General features: G+C 37.9%; 1 protein-coding gene across 1 annotated transcript in view; it reads right to left on the minus strand.

Annotated features, from left to right (window-relative positions):
• COL9A1 (collagen type IX alpha 1 chain) overlaps window positions 1-12,768 on the minus strand; it is a 127,530-nt gene that overhangs the window by 94,814 nt on the left and 19,948 nt on the right. The gene's annotated exons all lie outside the window — the stretch shown is intronic.

Here is a 12,768-nt window from a genome sequence, read left to right on the forward strand (position 1 = left end):
AGTACCTGATAGACCGCAGTTGGGTACCTCAAGGGCCTTCAGCAGCACTGATAAATTCTTGTTAAATGAGGATAATGCTTACCATCACACAGAGGCAACCCCTGGGTTCTCAGAGACTATGCCAGCACAAAGCATCTTTGGTAAGTCCTACCTAAGTGGAAAGACTATAGACCTAGAAAGAGACTGGGAAGACCAGTCCAGGTACAGTTATCCCTTCTGCATTGGACTTTTCCCATCAGTTCGGCATAAGAAATTACATGGGAATTTGGGGGGAGTTTTGCAGAAGTTTCAGATGACAAGAAGGTCAGCAGATAAAGCAGAAAAAGCTTACAAAATCAGAAATGCATAAAATATATGTATATTATATTACACCAAGATATTTTATCTTTTAATAGCATAATGATGCAAATTTCTTCCTGGTGCAAAGGGAGGGACAAAAAATTTTACACAGATTTTCCAGATCATGAGGCCGCTGCACCCCTAACCCCCTTGATGGGGAAGGAATAATAGTAAATTCATTGAGAATCAGCAACTGAAGATTAGTCACCATGTGTTGAATGTGGAGTCAGGAAGGCTTGAGTTCAAATCCAGCCTCAGACGATTACTAGCTGTGCGACCCTGGGCAATAGTAATTATTAATGAAAGGGTGTAATCTTCATTGGGAGAAGAAATACACAGGGATGAAATTCTTAATGAAATTAGTGAAATGTGAAATAAAGATATCATTAAATTAGGATCAAGTAATATAATGGAGAGGCCATTATGTAAATTAGCGCAAGGGCTATTTGGGTCATTATAAGCTACTTTGCAAATTGTGTAGTATAGAGCACTGGTATCAAAATCAAATAGAAAGGGAGGTCATACATAAGAATCCCTGCAGGCCTCATATTGACTTAGAAGAGCACATATTAATTTTATCTACATTTCACTGTATTTTTATTTGCTTTGTTAAGTATTTCACTGTTACATTTTAAGCAAGTTGTGGCCCTTTTGAAGGGTGAATCTGACACCTCTAGTATAGAATATATGCTTTTCCTTGAATGTAACTTTCTGTAGAAAAGGTCAGATAGAACTTACTCTTTCCACACATGTAAATACAACTTCTCTGTCCAAGGATCCCCAAATTCTGGATGCCATAATGACCAGAAGACTTGCCAAAGGAGAACAGAGAGCTACATCCCAGCCCTGCTCCCCTCAAACAGGGCAGGAAAGAACACCTGTACCTGGTGGATGCTCCTGGGCTCTGTGGAGATGGAAAAGGATCTCAAGCAGCAATGCCAAGAGAGGTGTAAACAGACAGGGTGAGTAAAGCAGAAGAAATCTAGGTGCCAAAAGAAATTCTGAGTGTTGGAGAAGAGAGAAAGGCTGGAAAGATGACACCCTTAGAATCCAAGAGGCCAAAGAGCAAGGTCTAGTAGGCTGTGAGATGTGGAGTTGGGAAAAGAATGAAAAAGAAAAAAGGGAGATTTGAACATAGTGTAATCTCATCCAGTTGATGAAAGATTTTTTTTCCCAAAAATCAAGGACTAGTCATACAAAAGATAGAAGCAGCTAGATGGCTCAGTGGTTAGAGTTCCAGTCCTAGAGTCAAGAAGACCTGAGTTCAAGTCTAGCCTCAGACACTAGTTGTGTGATCCTGGGCAAGTCACTTAACCTCTGTTTGTCTTAATCCACCAGAGAAGGAAATGGCAAATCATTAAAGTAACTTTGACAAGAAAATCCCATGGACAGTATGAGTGTGCTCACAAAGAATCAGACATGACTGAATAACAACACCCCATCCACTCCTCACACACATACTAAGTCATTAGTTTACTCTTACTCTTAAAATTACTTTTTTCATCACTTTGTATGGATTTTGCACTTATTTATTCATTTATTTCTGTACATATTACTCCATTTCTTCCACCCCACCTGACCCCCAAAAGGAAGTTCCTTGAGGTAAGGGACTAATCTGTTGTTTTTTGTCTGTGTATACCTTCAGCACCTTGCACGTTGTTTTGCATATAGTAGGGGCTTAACGTTTGCTGAATTAAATTGAGGAGGAAAGAAGTTGAAAGTAGGGAATGAGCCCAGCAATGGGAAGAATGTTGAGATCTGACCCAGAAAAGCACTAAAGCAGTAAAGGAAGGGAGGGGGGAAACATTTCAGAGCCACCTGTAGAAAGCGTTTATCATTCTCAACTGAATTTTTTGTGAGGAAGTTATTCCATAGGTTCTTCAATCCAGATAAACTGGTGTTATTGAGTAAATAAATTCTATTTGTACTTGGAAGCCTTCTGGCAAACCACCAGATCATAAATCCAGATACATTAGGTCTTTTTCTTCCATTCAAGGGCAATATTTCCCCTTCTAAAAATAGATATTATTAGATCTGTTAAATCTAGAAAGGGGTTAAATTATTGTCTTATTACATCTGAGAAGACATACTGGATTATATGACTAGATTTCAGAGTATGTGGGCAGACAAAAATCAAGGAACAGGATATCTGAGGTCTTTCATTCATTTGCAAAGGGAGTTTATGACCAAGGAAGACTTCAACCTGCCTGTGACTCTTAGGCAGACTGAGCCTCAGAAAGGGTATGTAATTTGCCCATGGTCACACAGCTAATAAGTGTCAGAATTGGGATTTGAATTTCTGCCTGTATGATTCCGAGCCTAGCACTCAAGAATTATACCACACTGCCTCTGTTGTCAGTCAAGAGATTTAAATGAGTACTGTGAAAAGGCAGTGTGGCTTAGTGGATATATTGGTAATCTAGAACCAGAAAGACATCCTCTCTGAAATCCAGTCTCGTGTCTGACATATACTAGCTATGTGACTGGGCAAATTTAAGTTCAAAGCAACTTCTAATTGAAATTTAGTTCTTCCTTCCATTATGAATACAGATAACAAATATTATTCTATAGCACAAGTCTGCCAAAGGGGTATACGATACAAAAAATGTTAAGAACCCCTGCTATAAATTGAAGAGAAGGCGCCAACCTGGGCCCAGTCCCTCTCCCCTGTCCTCTGAAAAAAGAGGTGATAGGATAATAAAAAGGCTATTTATATTTTGTTAAAGTCATTTGCATGCAGATAACTCACATCTTCTGATAAATATAATATTTCTCTTTTTAAAAAAACTATTTGCATTATAATCACCTCAGAAGCTTTAATTATGTGACTAATCAAGAAACCTATATCCTGTCTGTTTGGGCTTTTCTTGAGAGTGATCTATTACAAATGCAAAGCAATTCCTGAACGTGATTTTTCTCTAAGTTTGTAATGTTTTTTGAGCCAAGGGGAACATCTGTTTAAATATTAAAAATACTTAGAGTTTAATAGGGAATCACAACAAATCCATCTATGAACTGTTCTTTCAACTGGCCCTTGAACCAAGGATTAGTGAAGTTATCCATGCATTAATATAAACACCAACTAAGAATATTGAGAATTTTGTATCTATCTACCCTTTGGAGGCACGTAGTATGAATTCCAGTTTTCATATTATTAAAGAAAGACTGGCAAAGTGTCTTGGAAAGAGATCTTTTCATTAAGCACTTCCAAAAAAACTAGCTATAACACCTTTACTATGAAAGACCTTAAGAGGTAGCACTGCATAGTAAATAGTGAGCTGACCTCTGAGTCAGGATATATTGACCTGGATTCAAGTTCTGAGTCTGATACATACTGGCTGTATGACCCTGAGTAAGTTGTTTAATCTTTTAGTATCCTAAGTATCTCTCTAAGACTATATACACCTCCTCCAATTTGACAGAAACTTGGTATGCAATGGCCTGCCTTTTCAGGTCTAGGATCTAAGTTCAGTTCATGACCATGGAACTGAGTAAAGCTATCTGGAGTCTACGGGGATCATATTCGTATCATGAGACAACATGGCAGAAGCTCATTACACTAAGAGTAAGGAGACCTGAGTTTTAGCCATTCATTTGTTTACTCACTTGTGCAAAAGCTATTTGTTGAGGAACTTCTATGCAAACACAATTGTGCTAGGTACTGAGGAAATGCAAGAGCCCTTGGTCTTTATCATACTTCCTTCCCCCCTAGAAGATTACAATCTAGGAAAGGAGATAATACATGTATGTAACTATGCTATCAAACTGTATCTGGTTAGTTACATATAAGTGGTATATATGTCTAACATTTAAGACTCTCCACAATAACTGCAAGCTACCTTTCCAACCCTGATCCATATTACTCTTACTTTCAGAGGCTAGAGCTATGGCCCTGGAGTTAGGAAGGCCTGAGTTGAAATCCAGCCTCAGACACTCAGTAGCTGTGCAACCCTGGGCAAATCACTAAAATAATGCACACACACACAAAAAAAAAATCCTTTTTTGCCTCAGTTTCCTTATCAGTAAAATGAAGAAAAATATAGCCCCTAACCTCCCAGAGTTGTTCTCAGCTAATCATCTATTAAGTGCCTTCCATATGCCAGACACTCTGCTAAGTGCTGGAGATACAAAGAAAGGCAAAAGACAGTCTTTGCCCTTGCGAAACTCATAATCTGATAAAGGAGTCAACATGCTGACAAATATGTACAAACAAGCTATAGATGGGATAAATAGGTGTGTGTTTGTCCTTCCTTGCCGAAGAAGACCATGCCATCAGAGAAATAATGACATGACTTGCACTTGACTTCTGTTTTTTTGAGTGACGGAGGGCTGTGCAAGTCACCAGCCTCACTTTTTCTCCAGAGCCATCTGAACCCAGTGACCAGATATTCATCAGGATGACTGGAGATGACCCAGGATGAGGCAATTGGGATTAAGTGACTTCCTCAAGGTCACACAGCTAGTGAGTGTCAAGTGTCTGAGGTGAGATTTGAACTCATGTCCTCCTGACTCCTGCACTGGTGGTCTATCCACAGCACCACCTACGTGCCCCTGGGATAAACAGGAAATAATCAACAAAAGGAAGTGCTAGGAGGATTAATGGAGATGGAGAAAAGCTTGCTTCAGAAGGCAGAATTTTAGCTGGGACTTGAAGGAAGCCAAGGTGCTTGGCACATAGTAGGTGCTTAATAATTGCTTGTTTCCTTCCTTCCTTTGCACCTACTACATTCCAGACACACTGGACGACTCCTCACACTCTAACTGCCTCCACACATTCATTCATGTAAATCTGAACATGGCTGAAAAGTCTCTTTTCACCAGAAGTCAACTCAGGTGTCATCTTCTTTGTGATCTCTACCTCCTCGAAGTCTCTTAGAACACTTGTGTGTGTGTATTTGTGTGTGTGTGTGTCTCCTTTGACATCCTCAGCCACTACCTGGGTTCATGTCAGATTACTCTAATAAATGGGGTTTCTTAGTCTTTTTTATATATTGGACCCTTTGGGCAGTCTGATAAGATCTCTGGACCCTCCTCAGAATAATTTCTTTGTGTGCATAAAATACATAGAAGTACAAAGAAACCGTTTATATTGAAATTATGTCATTTCTCATCAAGGTATGTAGACTCCCCCCACCATGAAATTTATCCATGGATCCCTTGGGGGGGAATCTGTGGGCCCCAGATTAAGAGACCCATTCTAGTAGAATCCCTCAAGGGCAGGGACTATGCCTTTTTTTTTTTTTCTAACTTGTGTCTTGGATGTATTTGGTAAGAATGTAAAAAATGTTTCTTGAATTAAAATTGTGAGAAAGAATTGAAAGGTTTGGAGACACTAAATGTGGAAGATGGAGGAACGGGAATAAAGATGACTGTGACATGTCTAGTCCTGGGTGACAGGGAGAATGGTGGGACTCAACAAAAAAAGGGAAGTCTAGAGGAAGTGGCGGTTTAAGGAAAGGTATCTGGATTTAGCCTGAAATTCTGTGGTTTACCAGTTTTGTGGCCCTGGGCAAATCACTTTACTTCCTCATGACTCAGTTTCCTCATTTGTAAGATGGAAAAGTTGTTAGACGACCTTTAACATCCTTTCCACCTCTAGACATTCTATAGTAGCCAATGATAATAATAATTAGCATTTATATAACATTTACTATGTGCTCACCGCTATGCTAAGCAATTTGTGTGTGAAAATATTTTACTTTATTTTTTATGTTTTACATATTTTATCTTTAATTTATGGAATAAATAAGCATTTCTACAACACAGTAGAATTTTTAAAAGATAATTGCATTGAAACTGCAAATCTGTTGTATAGAACTTGTTATTCCTTTTAAATATATTATAATCATGTAAATTTATTTTTTTCCTCCCCACCCTCCTTACAGATGGCTACCATTAGACACAAATACATATATGCACATATATATGTAAAAATCATTCTATACATACTTCTCTTTATCAGCTATTACCTCATTTGATCCTCACAAGAACTCTGGGAGATAGGTGCTATTATTATCCTCATTTTACAGATATGGAAACGAAGGCAAACAGAGGTTAAGTAACTTTCCTAGGATCACATAGCTAGTCAGTGTCCAAGGCTAGACTTGAACTCAGATCTTTCTGACCTCACAACCAGTGCTCCATCTATTGCCATAATTCTACCTATAACTCTAGTAGCGTCCAACCATGCTAATCAAAGACAAATAATAAAAGAGAAGGCAAAATAGGCTTGTACATGTCTGTAAAATTCCCTCTAGATCCATTTATATTCCATGAAAGTAGAAAAACAGTAAACATTGACTTTCTTTTTCACCAGTTTGGGTAAGACATGAGTCAATTTAAAATAAAAATTATTTTGTTTTCAAAGTTGCATCAAAAACAAGTTGAACCACTGTTTAGGTTTGTATTCAGATGAGCCTATAACATCACTTTAGAAATTTCTTTCCTCTACATAGCATGACTATAGTGAAAACGTATTCAATAGGAAAGTATATGTAGATCCTATATAGAATTGTATGGCGTCTGGGGGGAGAGGAAGGTGGTGAGGTGTAGGTGGGGGGGTAAAAATCTAAGTTTTTTGGTAGTGATTGTAGAACATTAAAAAATAAATAAATAGATAAAAATTTAAAAATTAAAAAAATAAATTTATTTCCCTGTAACCTGCTCCCTGACTATGACACCTCACTAATTTTATTGCCCTCCAGTGGGCAATATAAGAGAATATCATCCTATAATATGTACTTCAGGCCTCAGAATAATGATTCTCTCAGCATGCCTTTGGGGGAAAAATTCCAATCACATCATATAGAAATGTCACAAGCTATCTGAGCCCCCTTCACCCCGCTACTTTGGATCGCATAGATGTCTGTGGACACCACTGCCATATCTTTTGTGTCAATTCCATAGTCCCAAATAGATTTCTCTTGTTCAGACATTTCAGTCATGTCCAACTTTTCATGACCCCATTTTGGGTTTTCTTGGCAACAATACTAGGATGGTTTGTCACTTTCTCCTCTGGCTCATTTTACAGATGAGAAAACTGAAGCAAACAGGGTTAAGTGACTTGCCTAGGGTGACATAGCTAGTAAGTATCTGAGACCAGATTTGAACTCAAGTCTTCCTGACTCCATGGCCAGCCCATCCACTGTGCCACCTAGTTGCCCATAGAAGACTTCTAAGGAAATATAAATAATAATTGAGGAGTGTGCTACATGAGCTGTTCAAACTAATATTAACCCAGCATAGTGGCCATACCAGTGTTTTTCACATAGCATTACAGAGATGGGAATATGACCCGTGATCTCATTGGTATGGGCAACTCTTAGATGAAAAAAATTCCTCTATTCATGCAGATTTGCTCCTTTTCTGCAACTTATAGTTTCAGAGAATTGCCTAGAAGAGACTTACCTAGGGTGGCACAGTCAGTATGTACCAGAAACAGAACTTTAACTAAAATCTTCTTGGATCTAATATTACCTCTTATCTATCACATGATGATGCTGCCTCTTATACAAAAACAAATGATCTCATATAGTATTAAATAAAAATAGCTAACATTTATAGATGGGGCAGTAAGACAACATCGTGAATTCAAATCTGGCCTCAGACACTTACTAGTTGTGTGACCCTAGACAAGTCACAACACTATTTGCTTTAGTTTTGTCATCTGTAAAGAGCTAGAAAAGGAAATGGCAAACCATTCCAGGATCTCTGCCAAGAAAACCCTTAATGGAGTGACAGAGAGTATAACATGACAGAAAACTGACTTACCCACAAAAATCTTTTACATAGCCCCTACCATGTGCTGCACACTGTATTAAGTTTTACACATATGTTATTTCATTTGATCTTCACAATAACTCTGCAAGGTATGTGCTATTATCCTACCCATTTTATAGATGAGGAAGCTAAGGCAAAGATTTAATGATTTGCCCAGAATTATCACACAGTAATTGTCTGAGGCCAAATTTGAACTCAGGTGTTCCTGACTTCAGACCTGGAACTCTATTCACATAAGAGATGATTCTGACCATAATCTTGTAATTGATTTTCTCATGCTAATATTTTTCAAAAATTAATTTAGTTATTTGATATTGTACCAATATCAGATACTGACTTATTTGGGGATAGAAGATGTCATCCTTGGAATAAGAAAGACCTCAATTCACATCCTCCTTCTGACACATGGGCGAATAGCAGTTCTCAGAACTCAAAGCAACTCTACAAGACTATAATTACAAGAGAGAGGTTGCTAATCTGTATTAGTGCAGGGAGTTTCCATACTAGTGAGTCATTTATACTAAAGAAATTATAGGTCTAGACCAAGACAAAACCAAAATAAAAATTTTAAAGGCATCTATTCTCTCCTTCTGGCAATGTATCCATCCCTTGCTATATGGTAAAATAAACCCTGAAACAACCATGTACTCTTACAGATAAGTTTAACAAACATAACTGAAGAGCCCTATATTTAACATATATCAAAAGCAAAGCTTCTTTCCCAAAGGTGTCTTCAGCTGTCAAAGCAAACTCTGGAAACAGCATCATAAAAAATGCAGTAGAAAATAACATTTGATGGAAACCTTAAAAATCTTACATATCTTAAAAAATATTACACCTTCCTCTGGACAGTTGGTGGTATAGTGGTTAGAACAATTGACGCAGAGTCAGGAAGACTTGTCTTTATGAGCTCAAATCTGGCTTTAGACACTTACTAGCTGTATGACCCTAGGCAAGTCACCTAATTCTGTTTGCCTCAGTTTCCTACTCTGTAAAACAAGCTGGAAAAGGAAATGACAAACCACTCCAACATCTTTGCCAAGAAAACTCCAAGTGAGATCACAAAGAGTTGGACACAAGTAACATGAATGAACCACAACAACATATCTGCCTCCCCAGTCAAGTTTGCTTAGATCATAAGCAGGGGAATAAAATAATAATCTGTGAGTCATATGTTCTCAAGGAACTTTTATCCTCCATCAAACATGCAACAAGTCCTCAGCACAGATCCTTGAAAAGGCAGAGAGGAGAACTTTGTTTTCTAATAGAGTTGTGCCTAATAACTTTCCTCAGCAATCAGAGTGACAATTCACAAAAAAGAACCTGTTGTAAAACAACATGTTTTTATGAGATTCTGCCAAGAATTCAAATTGTTTTTTTTTCCAGCAAGATAAATGGTGCAATCATAAAATATGTGCACAAAGAATAATAGGAAATATGGGATTTATTTCTTTAAAATCAAGTAAGCAATGTATTACAGCATTGGAAGAAAATATTAAGTGTTCTGAGGCCACTAAATAACCATGAATGATGAGGAAGCATTGGGGCTGTGTACCACATGAGCAACTATAGTGAAAGGCTTATGAAAAACCTCTTGAAATTGGTTTCCTTTTCCAATTTAAGAAAAGGGGAAAGGACAAAAGATAGGCAAGGGAAAATCACAGACTAGGACAATACAAATGAGTCTTTTAGTATTAGGAGTCCATCAAGTATTATTTTCTATTGCATTTTTTATGATGCTGTTTCCAGGGTTTGCTTTTGACAGCTGAAGACACCTTTGGAACAGAAGCTTTGCTTTTGATTTATGCTACTGAAGAAAAAGCACAAAGTTGCACTCCTTTCAGAATATATTGAATTACTGTCATGTGCCAGAGATTAGAAAGAAGCAAATCTCATGTGGCAAATTAAAAAGATGATGTTGTATGTTATTCTTATTCTAATGTTTTCCATTATAATTTAAATTTTCTAAGCTAGAAATATTAAATATTTATTGTCTCTGCATATGAGAATGAATGGACTGGGAATTATGATTCATACCTAGTATAGATCTCAGGATGTTTGGAAATCAAACATCTCCTCTGGACAGTTGGTGGTATAGTGGTTAGAACAATGGACGCAGAGTCAGGAAGACTTGTCTTTATGAGCTCAAATCTGGCTTTAGACACTTACTAGCTGTATGACCCTAGGCAAGTCACCTAATTCTGTTTGCCTCAGTTTCCTACTCTGTAAAACAAGCTGGAAAAGGAAATGACAAACCACTCCAACATCTTCTCTCCATTTATAAGAATGGTACCAAAGACATCATTTAACCTTGAAATAAGTACAAGCTAACAAGAAGTCATTTAAAAAAATAGCTAATCACTTTAAAATTCAACTGAATTGAAGAAATGCCCCCAAATCTTAATCTCCAAAGTATATAATTATATTCATTTTTGCGCAGTGATTTACAAACACAAAGCATCTTCATGTGCCTGGTCTCATTTGATTCTCACAACAATCCTGCAAGTTATGATTATCCTCTTCATTTTACTGGTATGGAAAGTAGGGCTCATGGAAGGGTAAGACCTGCCCAAGATCATAAGTTCACAGATTTAGAGCTAGAAGAGACCTTAAAAGGACAACTAATCCAATCTCTCAGTTTGACAGATGAGGAAATTGAGACCCACAAAGACTCGTAGGATTAGAGGTTTAGAAATGGCTGAGACTTTAGAGGTCCTTTTTTCTGAAAAAAAAAAATGAAGGTGCAGGAGAAGAAGGAATAGAAGGAGAAGAAAGAGGAGAAGAAGGAGGAGGAGAAGGAGAAGGAATAGAAGGAGAAGGAGGAGAAGGAAAAGGAGGAGGAGGAGAAGAAGGAATAGAAGGAGGAGGAGGAGAAAGAGGAGAATAGCAAGAGGAGGAGGAGGAGAAGAAGGAGGAGGGGAAGGAACTAAGAACCAGAGAGAAGTGATGTACCTAAAATCTCAGAGATATTATTAGAGGTGATGGAAACAGGATTTCTAACCCAGGTTCTCTGACTCCAAACTCATTGCTCTAGCCTAGCCACTGTACCCCACTGCTTCATCAAAAAGGATAAGTGCCTAATGAGTAATTTTGGAGAACCCAGACTGTCAGAACCAGGAGCAAAGCAGATTTAATACTTAGTAATGACTTAGTTTTGTCAACATCTTCTGGCTGAACAGTTAGAATCAAAATGTCAGAAATTATTGTTACTATCCACTATGCTAGTTAAATATTGGGTCAGCATGTGGTTGCCACATAGACACAGGCAATAATTAGACAAAAATATTTTTATATTTATACCACATTAGTTCACTTAGTTTAAAATTAAATCACATATCTACATGGGTCTTGATTCCCAGCAGCACAACCCACATCAAAATTAAGAAAACAATCACATTTCCTTTCTCTTGAAAACATGCTTACTTTAGGAAATTGGTAAGAAAGCATCACCAGAACGTAATTCATATGATTAATATTTTTATCTATACTAAAATGCACATTTGTATATGTATGATTTTAAATACACGTCTACCTGTCTGTATGGAGAGGAAGATGCTTTCTTACAGATATTTGATTTAGAAAAAGTTCTATTTTCCACCAATTAGTTTCAAAATTATAAATCCATCTCCTTATGAAACTAATTTAATATGTTATCTATAGCCTAAAATGACTCCTAACTTTCTGGTCTTTCTTTACCATGCCACCAGGTCACAGAAACCTTCTCACTCCGGGTTCACTCCACCTCTGGACTTCTGACACTAGAAGTGCAATCCACCTTTTCTTGTGATTGGCTAGTTCAGAGGTGGGAAACCTGCAGCCTTGAGGCCACATGTGGCCTTCTAAGTCCTCGGGTGTGGCCCTTAGACTGAATCCAAACTTCACAGAACAAATCCAAAAAGGATTTGTTCTGTAAAACTTGGACTCAGTCAAGAGGCTGCACTCAAGAACCTAGAGGGCCACATGTGGCCTGGAAGCCACGGGTTCCCCACCCCTGGGCTAGTTCCTCCCTGAACTTCCAATTAAAAAGGAAATGGCCAGGCCAGCCATGTCTTCATTCCTCTCTAGATTCCACTCCAGATTCTCCAGACTTTCTCTTCCTTTCTCCCCCTGATCCAGCCCAAGCTTCTCTCCAGCCCTCCTATCTCACTTTTCAGTTCCCTTTTACAATTCCCTTTCCCCCATTAGTATATAAGCTCCTTGAGGGCAAGGAGTGTCTTTCTTTCTGCTTGTATTTGTTTTCTGAGCACTTAATCCAGTGCCTAGTACATAGTAAGCGCTCAATAAATCATTGACTATCAATATGAGATATTAAAGATTCGTCAGGTAGAGATATATAGGAAGTATGTTCCAGTATGTAGATTGTTCTATAAAGAGTTTATGTAATAACTACTAGTTGAATTTGGATGGAACACATTTTTCTTAGCTGAACTAAGGCTGGAAAGGTAGGTTAGTGCCAGATTGTGAAGGAGCTTAAAAGTCAGGCTACAGAACTTGCATTTGATCCTAAAGTCAAAAGGGAACCACTGACACTTTTTGAAAAGGAGATTAACATCCTCAGAGCTATGTATTAGAAAGGTTATTTGTTACTTGGGTGAAAAATGGACTGAAGATGTAGTCACTAATTGTAACATAAGAGGATTCATACTGAAG

Source organism: Notamacropus eugenii, chromosome 2 (assembly GCF_028372415.1).
Source record: "Notamacropus eugenii isolate mMacEug1 chromosome 2, mMacEug1.pri_v2, whole genome shotgun sequence".
NCBI classification, from domain to species: domain Eukaryota; kingdom Metazoa; phylum Chordata; class Mammalia; order Diprotodontia; family Macropodidae; genus Notamacropus; species Notamacropus eugenii.